This window comes from Camellia sinensis, chromosome 5, assembly GCF_055761805.1.
Source record: "Camellia sinensis isolate YWXY chromosome 5, ASM5576180v1, whole genome shotgun sequence".
Taxonomy (NCBI): Eukaryota; Viridiplantae; Streptophyta; class Magnoliopsida; order Ericales; family Theaceae; genus Camellia; species Camellia sinensis.
The window spans coordinates 158,167,484-158,188,583 of NC_138965.1; the positions used below are offsets into that span (position 1 = coordinate 158,167,484).

Consider the following 21,100-nt stretch of genomic DNA (forward strand, 5'->3'; position numbering starts at 1 on the left):
AAGACCCTTTACAGTTTACATCAAGCCACGAAAATTAGCACAAGTGAGGCTAAACTATCATGCAAGAAAAAGGCCTAAAAGGGGGATAAAGAGACAAGTGATAGCTGTTGTTCTCAAACCGAGGAGAGTCCTTCAACAATGTTGAAGAGGGGCTCAAAAAAAGATATTTCACAGTTTATGGAAAAGTCCAAAACAGCTCACAAATAGGCCTAAAATACTATGCAAAAATTGGCCTAAAGAAAGATAAAGAAGCAAGTGGTGGTAGGGGACCTCAAACAGCAGGAGGTCCTTGATCAAACATGAAAAGGGGCTCAAAATATGACTACTTACAGTTTGGGTCGGAGCCCAAAAATGCTAGCAAGTATGGCTAAGATATCATGCAAGATAGAGCTTCAAAGAGGGAGAAGATGACTTACCCTTGTAGCACAGCAATGCAGCAACTTTTGGTCCCAAAAATCAGTCCCTTAGCCTCTGAAAATGATCTCCAAGAACCTCCAAGCAATGGTGGAAGTGTGTGGTTGTGAGATGGTGTGTAAAGGGCCAAGAGTAATGGACTTTTGAGCTTTGGAGAAGAGAGCTATGGAGGAAGAAGGGTGTATCTATCAGATATATATGTATATCTCTGGTTTTTTGTTAAACCCTTGACAATGGAGGAGGAGAGCTTCCTTTATAGAGCCAAGAGACTAAAGCTTCTCTTAGAAGCTTCAAACCAAGAGCAAAGATCCTCCATACACGTGTATGGAGGATCCAGTCTGTGCCCTCTAGCTGGTACAGCTGGTATCTACTCAATCTGTAGAATACTCCGGAAGGTCGTCGGCCAGCACAATTGGTCGGTCGGCTATTTTAATGGTCGGTCGGCCATCTATTTGGCCGGTTGGATAAATTGATGGCCGGTGGTGGCTGCCAAGGCCAAAAAGTGGCTGGTGGGTGTCCAGATTGAAGCCCCGAAAGTTAGCTTTCCAATGGTGCAAACCTTGCATTAAAATTCCTCCTATGCAAAAAGTTATGCCCTTTTTGGTGAAGCCGCGCAGATTCGATTCAACCGGGATGATGCCCAACTTCAACTGATCATATCTCCCTCACCCGGACTTGGCTTTAAGAGATTCTTGAGTGCAAAATGAAGCCCCGGAAGTGAACTTTTCGACAGTGGTGGCCCCATAGCTAAAATCCAAGTATGTAGATTAATAAGCCCGATTCAGCGAGGACTGCTCGACTCCCTTCTACTCGGATTCATGCCTATCTTCTCCTCCAACTTGGTTTCTTCTCTCTGCCCCTCCTTTCTTCAACTTCAAACCCCTAAGCAAGGTGTTTTGAAATATTTTTCAAAGATTTCATCTCTCTTTCATTCATTTCCACTTTGTCCCTGCTCGGTTTACCGAAAAGCGCAACGTTTGACAAAATGCGAGCCTCGGAACATTGCAGAAACTTTATTTCAAAAAAGTTTTGAAAGAGAGGGTTTTAAGGTCTGAAAACCATCCAAAATAGCTTTGGTCCAAAACGGGGTGTGAATTTGAGACTTGTCTCTCTCCTTGCCGAAGAAACTGGATCTTTGCCCTGCACACCTTTTATCACCAAGTGAACCATCAGTAATGCCCAAGTCTTATGGGCTGTCAAAAATGGGGTGTCTACATATGGCATCGGGTACTCCTGAATCTTCTAGTCAAGTAAGGGGTGTAGGAAATTTTGTCACACCTAGCACCCACTTTCATTTGCCTAGACGTGGGAATCAGTTATATTGGGAGAAGAAATGTAATGATCTTGAGGCAGTGGTGGTACAATTGCAAGCTAGGCTTAGTGTAGTGGAACAACAAATACCACATACACCAGAATTTGAACATGTTAGTTCAAACACCTTGAGAAGTGGTTATGAAGGAAATTTTCAGCCTGATTTTCTCTCAACAGAAAACAGAATGAGAACTAAGGATGACATTCCACCCCAAGCTCTTACCCAATAGATTATAAAGGTGTGTAGTATTTAGAACACCTAAAGTTGTTATATTTTCTAATACTGTTAGTAATTTTATTAGTGCTTTTGTTGTTATCTGTGTATTTGTTATAGAGCAAATGTTCAAACACGTTGAAAAGTGGTGGTAAAGGCAATTTTCAGCATGATTCTATCTTAGCAGAAAATAGGGTGAGAACTAAGGACGACATTCCACCTCAAGATCCTAAACAAAATAAGAGAAAGGTGTGTAGTTTTTATATATTGATGTTATAATTTCTAATATCACTAGTGATATTCTTAGAAGTTCCATTGTTAACTTTGTGTGTTATAGGGCAAACCGTGTACACTCGCAGTAAGTTCCATTGAAAATATTGTTGCTCATGGTACGGTATATAAGAGAATTGAACCTAATGAAGCCATTCATACGGTGCCATTAGGAGAATCCAATGTACGTGTGTCTATTGAAGTTGTTATTCAAAAAGATGTCCCTCTTCCTATACCTATCCCAAATGAGATGCTTATTGTTGGAGAAGCAATGGGATTTTTTGTTTCTTGGCCCAAAAATCTTGTATTGGTCGGTGATGAGGTAAAATATTGGAAACTTTATTACACTTTCCTAAAATTAAAGTTGACTTATATTTGTTTATTTTGAAAATTTTAAACTTAGGGAGCTTCAATTAATGTTGAATGTAGAAAATATCAAGAGTCCATTCAATCTTTTGTTTCATTAATCAAGCATATCAAGTATGATGAAAGCCATAGACATTCCACTAGACAAAGACATATTTGGGGTGGAGATCAATATCCAACTTCAAAAAGTAGACATGGAGTACATATGTCATGTGAAAGAATTACCTGTTACATGTATCATGTTGTACATAAGGTAAGGAAAATTTGCTACATCAATAGCTATTTCTACAGATTTTATGAATTACGAATTTAATTAACATTTGTTTCTTTTATTAGTTATCTCCAACAGGTGTTGAAGGCTTCCAATTAGAGGAAACAATTTGTATTTGTTAACCCTTGTATCGTTAGTGGAAAAACTATGGCTGGGGAGCAATCAAAATCAATGTTGCTTGCAAGAAGATTAGAGGAGGCTATGCTAGAACAATTGATTTTAATTCCCTATAATATTGGGTAATTATCTAAAACTATTTATTTCATGTGTTCAAATGATAATAAACTTATTAAGCTCATACTTGCGACTTGTTCAATTGTAGGTACCATTGGATATTGTTAGTCATTGATCTAATATTGATGATTGTGTACTTGCTTGATCCGATTAATTCTAAAATAAACACAAGCCTTGAAATTGTAATAAACACGTAAGTTTGGCTGGTTCGTACATTTCTAAACAATTTGAGTTCCCCTAAAAATATTTTGACTGTTGGAATTTCTTTTGTAAAGTGCTTTGAAAATTTATGAAACTACCCAAATGAGGAGGAGGACCAATCCAGTTTGGAAAGTAGTTCAGGTAATCAATATCATTTTCTCTAATTTTATCATACTTATATTTATCCTGATGGTTGTTCAACTTGATCATAATACTTTATATGTAGTTTCTAATAATAATAAAAATATTTTCATGTAGTCCCCGCAACAACCTACAAACGTGGAATGTGGGTTTTATGTAATGAGGTATATGAAAGACCTCATTAGAGATCAAAGCATCATAAGAAAACAAAATGTGAGATAAATTCTAAACTTTTATTACTATTATATTTATGATACTTGTACATCTTCTTCATTATCTAATTGTTTCTAAATAACCTTGCAGTTCAGTGGAAAAAATGACTTACACGGAAACCGAACTTGATGAAGTGGGAGTTGAATGGATTAATTTCGTACTAAAGAATATGAGTTGAAATCCAACATGTAAGTATGGTATAACTTCCGTTCTTTAAATTGCTAATAAACAATTTTTTTAGTTGGTAAGGAATATATAATCACTTCAAGATTTCATTTTGGATTTGTTAATTCTATATATATTTGGTTTTATGACTTTAAAATATCTGGCCATACATTGAAGATTTTCATTTGTTGATTCTAGTAACAATCAAAGTTGTTATTCATTTTCTATTGATGCAGGGAATGAAGAATCAGTGTGATGAGAAAAAGTCTGATTTTGTCTTTTGTAAGACAAGAACAGTCTCTACAAAAATAGTAAGTTTATTCATATGCTTCTAGCAGTTTTTGAATTAATTTGTGTTTTTATTTTTCAGGTCAAAAATTTATTAGAGAGATGCAAAGTATGGTCAAAGAATTCAAGAACTTAGTTTTTTCATTTTTTAATATATGTAATCACAGTTAAAAACTTTTTATTAATTTCTTTGTATACACTTTTGAACATTTAACTTTCATTTATGAAATATATGACTTTATTCCATTCAATATATGGTTATGATTCAAAATATAGTATATAGTGTGTATTACATTCTTCAAATGTGCATACAAAAATAATATTTATTATTCTTCAAATATGTCGAATTCTTTTTTTTATCACATATTTATTAGTTATTAATCACACTTAAAAGATGTGATCTAAATGTTTTTAATCACACTTAAAAATGTGATCTAAATATTATTAATCACACTTAAAAGATGTGATGAAATCATTTTTTAATGACACTTAAAATGTGTGATTAAAAATGACCCTTTTTAATCACATTCCCAAAGATCACATTTTAATAAAACTTAAAAGGTGTGATTTAAAAATATACATCACACAAAAAAAGTGTGATCTTTATCTGTATTTGTAGTAGTGAAAATTCAAATCCTTTACTAGAGAAAATTCAAAATCATTTACCAGAGAAAATTGAAACCAAAGAAAATTTAAATCATTTACCAATCAAATCCTTTACTTCTATAGAATCCTTTACTTCTGTAGAATCAAAATCGATCAATAACAAGAACAATTCATTATTTTATTAATTTTTTTTTTTTTTTGGTACATCGAAAAGTAAAAAGAGACAAACAGGGGCTAAACCCCAGAGCCCTCCTTAGAGAGGTGAACAATGTCCTCGACTAACAAAGGCCGAAGTTCCGCAGGTGGATCTTAAACAATAAGCAACTCCACTGGTTGATATTCACCTAGCTTAGCCATTGCATCGGCACAAATGTTGGCTTCCCTTCTAATATGTTGGATGGTGCAGTCACAGCCGCGCATGATAATACGAGCATCTTCCACAATGCCCCGAAAAGGGCACCTCTCTCATAAATCTTCACTCAACAGTTGAACCACTGGCTCCGCATCCGTTTCCAGAATCACTTGATTGAATCCTCTTTGGAGTATGATGGTAAGTCCTTTGTAGACAGCCCAAAGTTCGGCTTCAAGGCTAGTGCATATCTCAAGTCTGCCGTAATAACCACTAATCCATGACCCTGTTTCATCGCGGAATACTCCACCAAATCCGCCACCACCTCCAAGTCTGCAAGTGCTACCGTTTGTGTTAAGCTTGAGTTTTCCTGCATATGGGCAAGACCACATAGTTAGACTCTTAGCTTTAATATGTGTTGTGACATCTAGATTAAAAGCATGAAAAATCTCTTTGCTATAATCTAAAATAGATTTCACGCTCTCATAAATGTTCGTAAATTTATGTTCAAAAGCCCTTTTGTTACGGTTCTTCCAAATAGTCCACAATGAAATAAGGAATAAGTTAGGATTTTTGTGCTTCCCTTTCACATTTCGAATGATCCACTCTTTCCAAGGAGAGATAGCATGTTTGAATGTCATTCCTTGCTGAAGACTTGGTACCATATCTGTATAGCTTGAGGGCAGAGCCTAAGCAAGTGTTTAATTTACTATTCATCAAACACAAATAAGTCATCAATTTACACAAATATAAAATTCTCCATTTAAATCTAAATACACAAAACATATTCAAACATGTTTTTATATATAAATTTGTATGCTAAAATGCAAAATTAAAACCTAGGGTAGCAAAAGCAAATAGAGGAAGAATTGTGTGCCTGGGTTACTTCTGCAAAGGAGACCTAGATGATAACAACAACAGCAATTAGGAACAAACCAGCTTTATATCTCCAACTCGTCATGAATCCACCAAAGACCCAAAAATTAAATTTGCAAATTTAATCAAAACTAACAAAGATCTGTGTTTTTCTCTTCGATATTTGAGTAAATTCACGATCTTTAAATTTTGTCATCGATACAAAAACCAAGAAAGAAAAAGAAAATGAAAACCCAATGGTAGATAGTTGTTCCCACCACCACTCATCTGTTTCTTTGTTGGCGACAGAGACAGAGTTACGGTGACAGAGACGGAGTTGCGGCGGTAACGGTAGTGGCAATGAGGGACGCTAGTGGTGGCTGGAGAAGAGAGAAGAGGAGACGATGATGCAGATGGTGACGACGATCGCGATCTGAGGTGATGGTGGTGGTGGCGATTTGAGGCGATGATGGAGACGACAGTGACGGTGAGAAATCGAAGAGGAGAGAGAAAAATCTAGGGAAGGAGAGAGAGAAAGATCTAAGGTTTTGAACTGGCAGATGAGATCGACGAGAGAGAGAGAGAAAAGCACTGGGAGAGAGAGATAGAGAGCGTGAGATATATCAAATTTCTCTGTGATAGATAGGTGTGGGGTTGAAGGACCTTATACATCAAAAAATAATATTGTGGATCTCTTCCATTATTAAAAATAGAAGAAACTTTAGACTAATTTTTCCTAATATATAATGCATAATAATTTATGATTAATCAAAATTAAAAGATGTGAGATGTGAAATAAGTGAGTGAAAATTAATATTAATTGTAACACTTTAATTTATTATATAAAAATTAAAATAATGTATTATATCATATAAATATATGGAAAATGATTTAGAGCCCTAAAATTTTCCCCCCTAATCCCCCTAATTTCTATTTTGGGCAACTTTTTCCTTTTTTTTTTTTTTTTACTTGATATGGAAATTAGGGGGATTAGGGGGGAAAATTTTAGGGGGATGTAGCAAGACCCTAAATATAATCGGGTGGGGATGAATGGCGTGGGAAGTAAAATTTGTCTCTATTCCACTTTTTCATCATGCGAGAAAAAAAACCTACACAAAACAAAGCAAAGCAAGGCATGTCAGGACTAACTGGGGAAAGAAATTGTGGCCTTGTTTAGTTTGTTTTTCAGAAAAAAATTTTAATTTTTTTTTTATAAATAAAATTTTAAAAGTAATCAAATTAAACAAATTTTTTTAAAAAAAATTTCAAAATTTTGTTTGATTACTTACTTTTCAAAATCACTCTCTCTTACAAACATATCAAATCAATCACTTTTTTTAAAACTCTCTTCCCAAAATAATTTTTCAAAATTATTTTTAAAAAAAAACAAACCAAACAAATTTTCGTATTTTTTATCTTAAAAACTATTCTACAAACACAAACCACTCAAAGTGTTAAGTGTAAGATTTTAAATTTGGGTCACCACTATGAGTTATTGGGCGTCGTTTAATTGTTAACTTTAAAATATTAAGATTAATTAAACTGTGCACAAATTAATTCCAACACAATATTGAAAAAAAAGGATAAAATTGCATTTCAGTGATGCCAAACAAAAAAATAAATATAAATTTATAAAATAAATTTACAATTTTTAATTATTAATATTTATAAAAAAATTTAACTGATTTATAAAAAAAATTCAAAACTCAATTGATGTGATATTTTTCCAAAAAAAGAAAAAGAAAAATGTACAAATAGTGACGTGGCTTTGTGTGTCCACGTGCCGCAACAGATTACTTGTACCTTGAGAATCTTTTCTTTAAAAAAAAAAAAATTAGTAATACGAACATATTTACCTCTCCTCACGTTTTTTTTTTTTTTTTTTTTTTGGCAAATTTAGAGACTTTCTTTATAGTTTGGATAATTACAGTAACTTTACTTATTTTATTTGACAATGTCATGATTCCTCATTCTATCAAATTGTTTTATACGGTGGTACTTTTTCTATACTAAATTACCTTATTAAAATATTAAAAAATATTTTTAGATTGAAGGACAGGTTTGAAATAAACAAATAATGTTTGGAACAGTATTTTTTGATTTATTTTTTAAAAATATTAAAAAATATTTTAAGAAAATATTTTTTTTTATTTTAAATATATCATTTTTATTTAAATATTTTATTTTATTTTGTAAATTTAATTTTAATATTTTAAACTCAAAACACAACTTCATACTCAAATTGTAACCAAATACATAACTCAAAACTCAATTTAAAAATTAGTTTCAAGTCTCATAACAATGCACATAACTCGATACCCTACATTACTTTCAAAACTTTACACTCAAATTGTAACTAAACGCATAACAAAAAAATTAAAATATTTAAAATAAAAACTACATATTTAAAATAAAAATAAAAATTTTTAATTTTTTTAATATTTAAAATATTAAAAAAAAGTGTGTGAAATATAATGCACATTAAAATAAATAAATAAATATTTAAAATATAAAATATTTATCCTAAAAAAATAATTTCAAAAAATTTTAAAATTTATAACCAAACAAATTTTTTTCTTTTCAAAACTCATAACTCAAAATACGACTCCACACTTAAATCATGATTCTAAAAATAATTTTAAAAAATAAAATAAATTTTTTTTGAAATTTTTTTTCTTTTAAAATGGAGTTTTTGAAAAAGTTTAGTTTTGAGTTTTGAAAAGAATTTTGAATTGAGTTTTAAGTTTGTGTTTGATTATGAGTTTTAAAAATAATTTTTAAATTGAGTTTTGAGTAAAAACATATTCCGAAAAAAGATTTTTTTTAGAAACATGTTTGGTTATATTTTAGAATCATAATTCCAATTAGAAAATTTCAAAAATCTTTTCAAAACTCATAGAGTCTTAACCAAATATACAACTCAAAACTCAATTCAAAAATTATTTTCAAAACTCATAACCAAATACAAACTTAAAAAAATATAAACTTATGTTAAATATATTTTTTATTTTAAATATATTGTTTTTATTTTAAATATTTTATTTTATTTTATAAATATATTTTTAAATATTTTAATTTTTTTGTTATGCGTTTAGTTACGATTTAAGTGTAGAGTTTTGAAAATAATGCGGAATGTCGAATCATGTGTTTGGTTATGAGGTTTGAAAAAAAAATTTGAATTGAGTTTTGAGTTATATGTTTGGTTATAATTTGAGTGTGAAATTGTGTTTTGAGTTTAAAATATTAAAATTAAAAAAAATTAAAATATTTACAAAATAAAATAAAATATTTGAAAATATTTAAATAAAAATTATATATTTAAAATAAAAAAATTAATTTTTTTTAATATTTAAAAAAAAATAAATCAAAAAATACGTTTCCAAATACAGTTTGTTTCTTCCAAACTTGTCCTCCAATCCAAAAATATTTTTTAATATTTTAAAAGGAAGGGCAATAAGGTAATTTATCATAGAAAAAGTAACACCATTTGGAACAATTTGACAGAAGGGAAGAATCTTGACATTGTCAGGTAAAATGTGAGAGATTACTGTAATTATTGAAATTACAGGAAAGATCCCTAAATTTGTCAAAAATCTCAGGAGAGGTAAATGTAATTTACCCAATTATCAAATAATTCATATGGATGTCCACCCACACTTATACGTGTGTTTAGTATATTTTTTGATAAAAAAATTTGATGTCTTTAGTATTATTGTTAGGTTTTAAATGGGTAATCGATATATTTTAGGGAAAATTAGTTTAGGGTCCCTCTCTCACTTTTGTAATAGAAGAGATCCACAAAATTATTTTTTGATGTCTAAGGTCCCTAAACATATTCCCTGTTTGTCTCTTCTTCCGTGCCCGATCATTTACAGCAATTTTCTTTGCAGCAGCAATGGCAAACCGACGGTGCTGGGTTATACTCTGATGCTGTCGGTTTTTTGCGCCGATGGTAGCGCTTGTTTCTAGGTTTGCATCGGTGGTCATGGTGTGTGGGGAAGAAAGATGCAGCGTGTTGGTTTCGCGCGTGCAGATCCTGCAGATAAGTTGATTTTTTTGACCTGCCTGCTAGATATTCTCCTCTGTGATGCTGGTACTGGTGTTGGGTATTTTTCGGCAAGTAAAAAAACAAATTCAGCAAAACAAAAACACTAAGTTTCGCAAATTTGATTTTCTAAGTAAACAAGCAGAGTGGAGTGGAGTTGATAAATGTATATATATATGATACATACATATATAAATATATATATACAATGTCAGCACATATTTATATCCAGTGTTGAATATTACATCTTTAGGTTCAAAATTTCTTTGAGTGTTGAATATAACGTCTTTTGATTTTCTGGGTTTAGTAGAATTGGAGTTGTTTCTGGAAAAGCAATATTTGCACCCCTACTTGAAGAATATTGGAAAAAGAAGCTTGAGGAAGAGGCAGCAGTAGAGAAAGGCTTAAAGTGATCCAGAGAAATTTTTCATTCATTTTCTCTGGAAAAAATTTCTATCCAGAGAAATTCTGGACCAGAGAAATTTGAATTTTCTCTAGGTTTAACCTAGAGAAATTCATAGCATTAAGTTTAAAGAAAATCTATCACAAACTCATAGAATAACTATTAATTTGTTTGTGCAGGAAATTGTGATTGAATCAGTAGCAGCAGAACCAAAGACAAATTGACCAAATCAGAGTTTTATAATTCCAAAGAAATTTTGGACCAGAGAAATTTGAATTTTCTCTGGGTTGAACCTAGAAAAATTCTTTGGAAGTCCAGAATTTCTTTGCTTCCAACTAATGATGGGTTGCTTTGCTTCCAACTGTCAAAATTGAATTGCTTATACATACTCTCTCTCTCTCTCTGTCTCTCTCTCTGTGATTGTTGGGTTTGATTACGGAGCTGGATGAGTGTCTGGAGAAATTTTCAAAACAGAATTTCTTTGGATCAATTTTCTCTATGACGTGAATTTTCTCAGGACCAATTTTCTCAGGACTAATTTTCTCTAAATTAATTTTCTCTAGATCAACTTGAGGGACCTTAGACATTATAAAAATATTAGATGTTCTTTATGCTATAAAATCTTAATACGAGGGACCTTAAAAAAAAAAAACCCCCTATATTTTATATATGAAATGTTTTAAATTTTTGATTTTTTTTTTAATTTAATGGATTAGTTTAATAATAATATCAAAATTATTGTCATATTTGACTTTTGATAAAATAAAAACTAATTTAATAAAAATAAAAACAATCACCCATTACATGATTATTATCCAAATACATAATAAAAATTAATTTCTTAAATAAATAAATGTGTAAAAATTTATCAATTTTACATAATTTTCTCTTTGGCGGTAAAAATATTTTTTAAAAATTCAAAAATATTTTTTTGACATTTATTTTTGTCAAATTAGTTTATATTTTATCAAATTGATGACTTTGCTTTTGAAATTAAACAATGGTATCTTCAATTATTCTTATTTGAAATAAAATTTAAAATTAAAATAATGCTATATGTACTAATTAGTATACTAAGGCCTCGTTTGGGATGCTACCTTTTTAGCCAATTAGCCAAAAAGTTACTAAATTAGCCAATTAGCCAATTAGTCATACCAAAAAGTCAACAATTACGGCTTCTCTCTAATTTTTGCACAGCTTTTCGTAATTAGTCAAAAAGTCATCTCAAACATACAAATTTTTTTTACCTACTTTTTTAGCCAATTAGCCAAAAAGTTACTAAATTAGCCTGTTCCCAAAGGAGGCCTAACTAGTATATTAATTTGTGATGTAGCATAATTTAAGAAGTTTTTTATATTTGTAATTTATATGATGAGTGGGGTCAATAATAATACATTAATTAATATATTAATTAGTGCATGTAATACTATCAAAAAAAATTAAAAATCGAAGTGATACAAATCCCAAACTATAAGAACGGTTAATGAAATTCCTTTTTATCTTTTCTATTGAAATCCTGTGGGCTGTGGGTGTACTTAAAACCTGACGGTGTAAATCTTGGACTGAGTTTTAGAACCACCAGATCATAATCCCAGCTTAGTAGTATATTGCCTTTCAAGAAAGAGAAACATCCAGGACCTTTCATTTTGATTAGAGGAAATCTAGGCCATTGGATTTTCTGCGGAACGCCACACACGACAAAATCCGGTAACTGGGTCTCTTATCTCTCGGACTCGCTCAAAAATTGGGTAGTTAATAAGAATGGTAAATTATTTATATATATACATATATTAAATCTCATAAATTTAACAAAATTATATTAGGTTTTTTTAAAATTTTATAAATAAAAAAATATAAAACTTATTGTTAATGTAATATGTTCTTTGGGTAATTTCAACATATCAAAAAAGAAAAAAAAGTGGGAAACGCTGTGTTGGATGTAACGTTAAGAAGTTACATTAATTTAATTTTTAAATTATCAAAAACTTATATTAATTTAATTTTATTAAATTATTTTGTACTAACTGATGTGATCAACCAACCCATTAGTTACTACCTGTATCATTCCTGAATTTGAGTTCAAAAATTAAATAGTTAAATTAAATTATAGTGAACAATACTTTCAAGTCGAAATTAGGATGTGTCTTAAAGATGGAAAAAGCTGGATCACGAGATCCAAACACAAAATTACAAAATTCCAGCCTTAGGATGAATAATGTGAGTTAAGAGTCTCTCCTTGCAAGTCCGTGCTTGCGTCCGTCCTTGCAGGCCTTCGGGTCTACTTTTAGGCTCAATTTTGATAATCCGAACCGTTCATATTTTATGATTTATTCAGTATATCATACCTGTAAAAAATCAAGTTGATCGGATATCAGAAAGTATGTGTTTGAAAAATTGAACTAAACATTATTTTTTAAAGAATTTAATAAACAGTTTTCCGAACACATGCTTTCTGATATCCGATCAACTTGATTTTTTACAGGTATGATATACTGAATAAATCATAAAATATTAACGGTTCGGATTACCAAAATTGGGCCTAAAAATAGACCCGAAGGCCTGTAAGAACGGGTGCAAGGACAGAAGCCGCAAGGAGAGGATCCCCACTCGAATAATGTACCCCATTCATGGAGGGGACTCCTACAGTCAATACTAGAACAATCAAACTTTATGAAATATGATTGACCATATTCTCTCTCTTTCTGTGTCTAACTACCATTCACATGGTGCCCTTGCTGTAATGTCCTACCCTATTACCTCTCTCATTGTCTCTCTATGTGCCCTATGTCAGTGTGGAAGGTGGGTTACATGGACCATGCTATTTTCAAGCTTCTACTGATATTTGTGGGAAAAAGCCAAAAAAAAAGCCAAAAAACACCACCAACAAATTTTTTAGTTAGGTCAAGTTTGGCAAGTTGAAAAAAAAATTAAAAAGTCAAAAAATTATTTAAAAAGTTAAAAGTTATCATTATTTACCAAAAGTCAAAAATTACGCCCACATAACTTTCAATTCTAATTTTTCTCTACACACTAATTTATACAATTTTTTAATACACATTTTTTCATAAAAAGTCAAAAAATTAATCCAAATAATCATATTTTTTTTCTCAACTTTTTAGTCTAAAAAATTAAAAAGTACACTTATTTAAGACATTCCAAATAATCGCTTAATTGGAGATAGCCTAGGAAGAGTAAAAGTATTGGGTTTTTATTTAATTTAGGCAAAAAAAAACTTGTAGTACAATGATGTAATGTAGGATCTAAAAGGCCGTCCTTATTCAATTTCAAGCTACTTAGGCCTCATTTAGCATTTAATTATTTTAGTTTAAAAATTAAAAAGTTACTAAAAAAAAAAAAGTCTATAACTTATATAAAAAAGTTAAAGATTTTATTTTTTTTTATTTTTTACACATCTTTTCGTAAAAAATTAAAAAATCATTTTAAATATACTATTTTTTTTACTTCAAATTTAAGCAAAAAAATTAAAAAATTATTAAAAAAACTTATTCCCAAACAACGCCTCATAGATAATTTTTCATTTGGGTTCATAGCTCTCACAAATACACAAGCATAGAAGCCCTAATATGTATGCTTGACATTCATGAGAACATAATCACTTATTACTAGTGAAATGAGTGTCAGAGTCACTTTTGAGAGCGACAAAAATTTTATTATTAAAAAAAAGAGGATTATTTGTTGGTCATGGCTATTGTAACAATTGTGAGTAACATTACTCACAATTTTTTTTTTTTCACCCAAAAACAATTGTAAGTAACGACAATGCTACGTAGCTCAAATTTTGTGGCTCAAAAGTAGCTCAAATGGCCAAAACGACGTCGTTTTGAGTACAGAACAACATAAAAATGGCCAAAACGACGTCGTTTTGGCCATTTGAGCCACTTTTGAGCCACAAAATTTGAGCTACGAGACATTTTCCAATGTCGCTCAAGTTGTGATTGGAAGTGCATTTTCGTTTATGATCGTGATTTTCCGTTGTTGTGTTTGGATAAATAGTTAATAAAAAAGATAATATGTCATTTTATTTTAGATATTTTATATGTAGATAGAACTTTCGGCATTGGTTTGACTTCTCTTAAATTGGTCATCTCAACTTAAGAGAGCGTTTGAGCTTGGGACGCCTATTTTAGTGATCTGAACCGTTCACTTTTTAAGACTCGTTGAGAAGAATATTAATGCAAAAAAATCAAAATAATTGAATATCGGTAGTTATATAATTGAATTAAATGTGTATTACAAAAAATAAATAGTTATTCTTAAAATTATATCTATTGTCCATTTTTTAAAATAAATATGATTAAAACATATAGCTATTTAGGTCCAATCATCTTATTTTTTGCATGAATATTCTACTTAATGAGTCTTAGAAAATGAACGGTTCGAATCATTGAAATTGGTTCCAAAATAAGTCTACCAAACTTAAACGCTCTCTCAAAATGAAAATATAAGAAAAGTCAAATCCTTTCAAAAAAAAAATATATTACAAAGTAACTTATGTTTCTCATTAAAATCTCACCGATTTTGGTGAAAATTAAAGCCCAAGTTTTGAATGACTTTTTTCCTTCCTAATTTTGTTCGTTTCACCTCCTTAATAATCTAAATAAGTTATGAGATTTTTTTTTTTTTTTTTTTTTTTCACCCAACTTCTTAATCCAAATGGACTACAAAGGATAGGTACAAATTTTTCTGGTGAAATTTGGACCATTATACCAATTGAGTACTCTATTATGACAGTTGGTGGGCCCAAATATTTCATAAATATAATAGATAAAAATTTTAGACAACTCATGTTGCATGTATAGAGAAAAAGTTGTAGGCCAGAGTTCAGTGTGTGAACCTATTTGAAAGCAATAAGTGATGAAAAGAGACCTGTGCAATTTCACACTCCAAATCTACAATAATAATGCTCTATTTATCATCATTCATACCATATTTTAAATATTAAACATTTATTACTTTTGTATAAAAACAATCATATGAATGATGTATTTTTTTTTTTTTTTATTGTTGTAATTATGAATTTGGGCATTTTTATTTTCAATAAATAAATATAAATATGCCATATCATTTTATATAAATATGAAACTTCTATATATAAATTAAGTTTTTGTATCTTTGCCCTTTCAATCATGTCAATTTGTGACGAACACATGTTTAGCTGCAGAGTTGTTGCCTTCAAAATATTTGGTGGTTTTAATCATTTAGTGGTAAAATGGTAATTTTAAAAATTGTACAACATTGTTCTATGGAAAAAGACAGGGACCCCACTGGCGAGACCCCTGACGGGTCAAGGTTTTTTTTTTTTATTTTTTTTATTTATCAAATCACCAACTCTACGCGGCGTGTGTGGGGGTGGAGGGGTGAGGAAAAAGTGAGGGTCTCAATCAAAGTGCTTGTTCTATTAGCTTTAAAAAATTCTTGTTAAAATTGAAAGGTCCAACCGAAATGGTCCAACCATTAGTACTCACTGCTTTACGATGGATTTATAGAAGATTTCATCATTGAGACATTCTCGAATCCAATCTATTTTTTTCATTTTATTTTAATTTTGTCTATAGTGTCTAAATTTATCATTTTTAATAATTTTTATTTTTTCTTCATTTTTAGATGTTCCCCTCACTACGAGAAAATGGGCTTTATAACACGGAAGCATGCGATGGTATCACTTACCGTCGCAAAAAGTGATTTTTTGCGATGACACCACTTGTCGTCGCCAATAAATGAGTTTTTAGCGACGACACCACTTCCTATCACAAAAAAGTAATTTTTTTGTGACGGTAACAACTGCTGTAGCAAATAATGAGCATTTTTTGCGACGGTAACCTATGCTGTCACAAATAAAACTATTTTTTGCGACGGCATGAATTGCAGTCGCAATTAAGAGAGTTTTCTTCCTGTCTCTCTATCTTTCTCTCTATCTTTCTCTCTCTTTCACTCATCTCTCTCTCTCTCTCACTCATCACACTTTGTCTTTCTGTCTATGTCTTCTCTCTCTCTCCCCCCCTCTCTCTCTCCATCTCTCCCACACTGTACTCACGTTGCTCACTCTCTCCCTTCCATCTTCTCGATTTACCGATCTCCCTCTCGATTTATCGATCTCTTTTTTTTTTCTCTCTCTTTCTTTTTTCAATCGCTCATCTCTCATTTCTCTTAATCACTTGTCAAAAGAGAAAAAAGTCAAAAAATGAAATGGGCCTCCTTATCTCTCTCTATCTATCGCTCATCTCTCTTCTCTCTCTCTCTCACTCACTCATCACTCATCTCTCTAGCTTTCTTATCTTTCTCCGCTCTTTATCTCTCTTGCTCATCTTTCTTCTTCTTCTCTCTCTCTATGTCTTTCTCTATATCTCTTGTTCATCTCTTTTTGCTCTGTATGTGTGTGTGTGTCTATCTCTCTCTCTCATTCATCTTGTTTCTCTCTATTTTTTTCTCTTTCTCTCTGTGTGTGTGTCTCTCTCTCACTCATCACTCATCTCTCTGACTCTCTCATCTCTTTTACTGATCTTTCTTCTGTCTTCCTCTCTCTCTATATCTCTTGTTCATCTCTTTTTGCTGTCTTTCTTTTTCTCTCTCTCTCTGTCTATCTCTCGCTCATCTTGTTTCTTTCTTTTTTTTTTTCTTTCTCTGTGTGTGTGTGTGTGTGTGTCTCTCTCTCTCTCTCTTTCAGCCATCTCTTTTCTCTCTCAATTGTTCATTTCTCTCAATGTAGAAATTTAATGTATAAAGAGAAATAGAGAATTGTATTATTGATTGATTTATATTGATAACTATTACAATGATTCATGATTCCTATATATAGAAGAGGGTGAGTGTGTAGTAGGTAAGGAGTAGGTGAAGTGGAGGTGGTAGTGGTGTAGTGGGTTAGGTTTAGTGGAGTAGGTGAGGTGGTAGTGGTGTAGTGGGTTAGGTTTAGTGGAGTAGGTGAGGTGGTAGTGGTGTAGTGGGTTAGGTTTAGTGGAGTAGGTTTAAGTGGGTGAAGTAGGTGGAGAGTAGGTGGATTTTAACAGCCCCCCGCAAACTCAAGGGGGATAAGAACTAACCAACTTGAGTTTGGAGAGAATAACAAAACAAGAAAATACATAAAAATAAAAGAGGATAGGAGACACTGTACGGTCGTGTCAGACCATTGGTGAAGACACTGGATGGTGGTATCATAACGTTGTAGAGGACACTGTATGGGGGTGTCATAACGTTGTAGAGGACACTGTATGGTGGTGTCATAACGTTGTAGAGGACACTGTATGGGGGTGTCATAATGTTGTAGAGGACACTGTATGGTGATGTCATAACGGTGTAGAGAACACTGGATGGCGGTGTCAGACCGATGTAGAAGACAGTTTATGGGGTCATGTCGGACCGTTGTAGCAGACAATGTTGTGATAGTTGTTGTGACAGTTTACGGAGTCTTGCTGGACCCTTGTAGAAACTAACCGGAATCAATGTCGGGACAGTTTATAGAGTCTTGTCGGACCCTTGTAGAAACTAACTGGAATCAATGTCGGGACAGTTTACTGAGTCTTGTCGGACCTTTGTAGAAACTAACCGGAATCAATGTCGGGACAGTTTACAGAGTCTTGTCGGACCCTTAAAAAGTCGCACCCTCAAAAGGTGTGCCCAATCTGTCAAAAGGCGTGCCCAATCCATAAAAAGGCGTGCCATCAAAAGTTGCGCCCTCAAAAGGCGCGCCCACTTCATCAAAAGTCGTGCCCGACAGAAAGCGTCGAGCCATCAAAAGGTGAGCCGGAGACGCGGCGAGGCACGTGAGCGACAGTGCGCGTGTCGGCCTCTTCGTCATGTTCTATATAAATCAATGCGGAGGCTGAGGCAGAAAACCTGCTAAAAACTTCTGAAAAACTCTTCCTTGCCTGAGAGAGAAACTCTGTAATACTCTGTAACCAACCCGTCTCTGAAACACTCAGCAACATGGCCTCTTCTTCCCGTCCAGCTACCCAAAACATGGCCTCCTCTTCCCGTGGTCTGCTCACGCTCTTTCCAGAACTGAACGAGCCTACAAGAGAAATAACTGGTGCGGTGGCCAGTGAACCTCAACCAAACACCTCTGGTTTTGCTCCGTTGAACTTTCTGATGCGGTCGGTGGAGCAAAAAATGGCAGTGCAAACTGATATTGAGGCCAATCAGTATACTCTGAAGTCATGTGTGGAAACCATGACTGCGGTCACAAACTTGTCGCACCGGCTACAGAGCAGGACAAATGAGGTGCAACAGTTAAACTCCCAGCTGGCTCTGCTCCAACGCATGTATAAGGATGCGCGAGCAGAGATAAGTGTGCTAAAGGCAGAAAACAAGGAGCTGAAGCGGAAGGCCACCGTTATGTTCCGATTTGGAGGTCCGCTATATGCTGTAGTGGAGGAGCAGGGTGGAGTGATCGTGCCCAGTGGAGTGGGAAACACGGAGGCAACACCGTCAAGGGCCGCCCAGGACGGAGGCAAGAAGAAAAGACCGGCGGAATAGGCGAAAAAGTGAGGTCGGTGGGTGGCCGTCTGCAGAAAAGAAAACAAATCTTGTGGTGTTGTGGTTTGTGTTGTTGTGGTTGGTTTTTTTTTTTTTTTTTGTTAAAATTGTGATCGGGGTTGATCCCTGAGATGAATAAAAGATGGTTTGGTGTGCAAAGCTATATGGTATGAATGGAATTTGAAAAAGATTAAAAAATAATGTGAAAGAAAAATAAAGAAAGAAATAATAAAAATATATTTGAAATCAAAATGAAAGATGGGGGAAATAAGGAAAGTGGTTTGGAGAAAATAAATAAAAATAATGGATTTTGAAATCAAACGGAGGAGAGAGAGGGGACAAGCCCATGTGAGAGAAAGAGGGGAAAAATGATAGCCGATGCACCCAAAAATAATCTAGCTGCTATCCACAGGCGCTTAGGGGAGGGAAATGGTAGCAAGAGACGGCCAACACCATATATGGCTATAGCAAAGAAATGGAGTATCAAGCTCAATGGCTAGGATTTAGACCAGAGAGTAAAGCCACTGGTCCTGTTGAACACACACCTCCAAGGCTCAAATAATCAAAACATGCTTCACGCATTTCCTTCCTTGCTTAATCAGGAGATGCACAAAACACCTTATACAGTGCTCCAGTCATTCCTCCACCAGTTAAAGGATGACGCATGTTGAAAGCATCACCTATTAATAGTGCTCCAGGAGTAGGGTAAGGAGCAGTTGGCATACTTCTATTGGGCATTGTTCTAATACTTCCCTTATCAATTGCAGCTATAAATGAATCATGCAGCTCAGGTGGAACCTGGGGAGCCACCAGAGGGAAGCAAAGCCGAAGGCTGTAAAAGAGAAAAAGGAAAAGAAGGCTCCGGCTAAGACAAAAGCTGCTGCGCCAAAAGCTAAAGCCGCTGTGAAGCCCAAGCCAGCGGCAAAGGCCAAGCCAGCTGCGAAGCCAAAAGCTGCTGTGAAACCGAAGGCTGCCGTGAAGCTGAAAGCTGCAGTGAAGCTCAAGGCTGTGGCGAAGCCCAAACCAAAGCCGAAGGCGAAGGATCCTAACAAGAGGCAAATGAACATGGCGGAGAAGCATAGATTGAGTGTTGGGTTGCAGAGTTTGCCCCAGGAAAAGATGCCACAGTTAGTGCAGATTATGAAGAAGAGGAATTCACATTGGCCTCAAGAGAGAGGATTTAGGCAGTGATGGAAAGGTATGTGTAGAAAATAAGCGGAATAGGTTGAGGTCCGGCGGGCGGCCAAGGCGAGGTTGCCGCCCGCCGGTGAAACGAAAAATACTAAGTGCTTAACCTTGCTCTGATACCATGTAGAAATTTAATGTATAAAGAGAAATAGAGAATTGTATTATTGATTGATTTATATTGATATCTATTACAATGATTCATGATTCCTATATATAGAAGAGGGTGAGTGTGTAGTAGGTAAGGAGTAGGTGAAGTGGAGGTGGTAGTGGTGTAGTGGGTTAGGTTTAGTGGAGTAGGTGAGGTGGTAGTGGTGTAGTGGGTTAGGTTTAGTGGAGTAGGTGAGGTGGTAGTGGTGTAGTGGGTTAGGTTTAGTGGAGTAGGTTTAAGTGGGTGAAGTAGGTGGAGAGTAGGTGGATTTTAACACTCAATCACACTCATCTCTTTCTCTGAGCCCATTGTTGTTGAAAAAGGAAAAAGTCAAAAAATGAAATGGGTCTCTCTCTTTGTCTCTTTCTCTCTGTGTCTCTTGCTCATCTTTCTTCTCTATCTCTCTCATTCATCTCTCTTTTCTCTCTCTCTCATCTCTTTCTGTCTCTCTTGCTCATCTCTCTTCTCTTTTTTTTTATGTCTCTCTCTATATCTCTCTTGTTCATATCTTTTTCTCTTTCTCTTGTTGATCATCTCTTGTTTCTCTCTCATTTTATGTTTCTCTCTCTTCCTACCTTTCATTGCGCAAAAAAATGGAAACGGAGGTTTTTGGCAAAAAAATGAGTTTTTTTTTTTTTTGCTATGGCAACCTTCGTCCGTCGCAAATACAGGTTATCGGCGACGGCAATACCCCCATCGTAAATAAAAAAATTACTAAACGAGCCATGGATTCATTGTTTAGGGCCTGTTTGGTAACCGTTTTGTTTCAGTTTATATTTACAAAGCTGTCATAAAAACTTGTTTAATAATTTTTTTAGTTTATAAATGGTTGTCTCAGTTTATAAATTTGAGGAAAAATTGTAAACTCAAAAAATGAGTTTACGTTGGTTTTTAAACAAAAATTTAAAAATTTGACTAACAATTTTTT

At 33.5% G+C, this 21,100-nt stretch overlaps 1 long non-coding RNA gene across 1 annotated transcript; it reads left to right on the plus strand.

The window, feature by feature from the left end:
- Positions 1-2,920: 2,920 nt before the first annotated feature.
- On the plus strand, positions 2,921-3,635 carry LOC145790250 (uncharacterized). Its single transcript, XR_014328931.1, has 3 exons — positions 2,921-3,273; positions 3,356-3,422; positions 3,540-3,635. It is a non-coding gene; the product is annotated as an uncharacterized LOC145790250 (long non-coding RNA).
- Positions 3,636-21,100: the final 17,465 nt, after the last annotated feature.